Consider the following 1860-nt stretch of genomic DNA (forward strand, 5'->3'; position numbering starts at 1 on the left):
CATGTATATGTTTCTGTAGTTCCTTTATTATTTTTCTATTTTATGGACATATTTATAATGTTAGAATATAGTAACAACAACAATAATATACTAACAATATCCTGTACTTATTGAGTGCTCAACATTGTTGTAATCACCTTACATATATTAAATAATTCCATCCTCATAACAACCATACGAAGCAGATACTGTTGCCCATGTCTTTGTATAATGTTAACCATGGCACACATCGATAAAATAACACATCTAATTTCACAAAGGTAGAAAGCAGCTGAGTCCTAATTTACCTCTAAATAGTCTAACTCTGGAGTCAGTGCCTCTGACCACTATAGGTGCATAGGTACAAAATTAATAATTAATAAAAAATGCAGATATTGAGGAGTATATGCTCAAAATTTAATAGAAATGAGTGATTAAAATATTGAAGACAATGTAGACTATCAGAGGGATTTAATATGCTCAAGATGGTTCCTCTAAAGCGGCTAATGAATAAATGAAAGGGTTACTTAGTTGTTAAAAGAACAAAGCTAGGATTGAATTGCTATTACACATCATTTAGCCTCTGTGTAACCATTTATGAAGCACGTGTATTCTGTGCAATAGCACTGATCTATATTCTGTGGTTAATACTTGACAGATACAGCACACATACACAGATCATCTCTGCTTGCTGCTTTACCATCTTTTTAACGGAAGTGAAAAATAAAAAAAAAAATCCCTCCCAACAAAACACATACACACACATACACACCCACCCACAAAAAAAACATTAAAATTAAGATATACTTTGATGCCCAGATTTTTTTATGCAACACCTGGTCCTATCAATGATAATAACTTGTGATTAACATTGAGAAGATTAGTTTTAAATAATTAACATATGTGAAAGGAGTCGATTTAGTTTCTAAATTATGCAGAAATAGCTTAGCATAACATCTGGTTAATGTGCTGTTCAAAATGAATTTCATCTTAATAGATTAAAGTTATATAAACTTCCTTTATGAAAAAGAGCAAATTCAATTTTTCTCAAATATAATAATTGTATGTAATAGGAATTTTATAGATGGAATCATTATTAGAGTTCATATATATGTGACATTAATGAACACATTAAATGTCTAAAATAATGAATATCTTCTTACTATATCTTTTTTATCAATTTCTTTTTTTTCCTTCAGAAGAACTTTGTATTGGTATATTTGTTTGGTATGTCATAGGCAGATGGGGGGATCTGCTCCACCTTCTTTTTCAGTGATAGGTTTTGGATGAGAGGGATCCTAGCCTCAGATACAGCAGTGAAATCTAGTTTAGGATTTCTTTTTTTAAAAAAATTATTTGTATTAACTTAAGGGGTACAAGTGAAATTTTATTACATAGATATATTGCATGTTGATGAAGTCTGGGCTTTTAGTGTGTCTATCACCTGAATAATGTACATCGTACCCATTAAGTAATTTCTCATCACCCATCCAACCTACCGCCTCACCCTTCTAATTCTGTAATGTCTGTCATTCCAAGCCCTATATCCATGTGTACACGTTATTTAGCTACCACTTGTAAATCAGAACATGTGATACTTGACTTTCTGTTTCTGTATTGTTTCACTTAAGATAACGGCCTCCAGTTCTGGCATTCCATTTTGTATATATGACATATTTCCTTTAATAATCTGATTTTTTTAATTTCCAAGTATTAATATCACAGGGGTACACATATTTATTTATTCACACATTTATTTATTGTCATTTTTTATTAAGCTACAAAAGAGGCAACAAATACAATACAAAATATGATAAAAGCCCTGACTGTATGAGGCTCATACCCTATAGGCTTCTCAAACATTTTTATATTCACTAGAAA

This window comes from Propithecus coquereli, unplaced genomic scaffold (genome assembly GCF_000956105.1).
Source record: "Propithecus coquereli isolate 6110/MARCELLA unplaced genomic scaffold, Pcoq_1.0 Scaffold319, whole genome shotgun sequence".
NCBI lineage: Eukaryota > Metazoa > Chordata > Mammalia > Primates > Indriidae > Propithecus > Propithecus coquereli.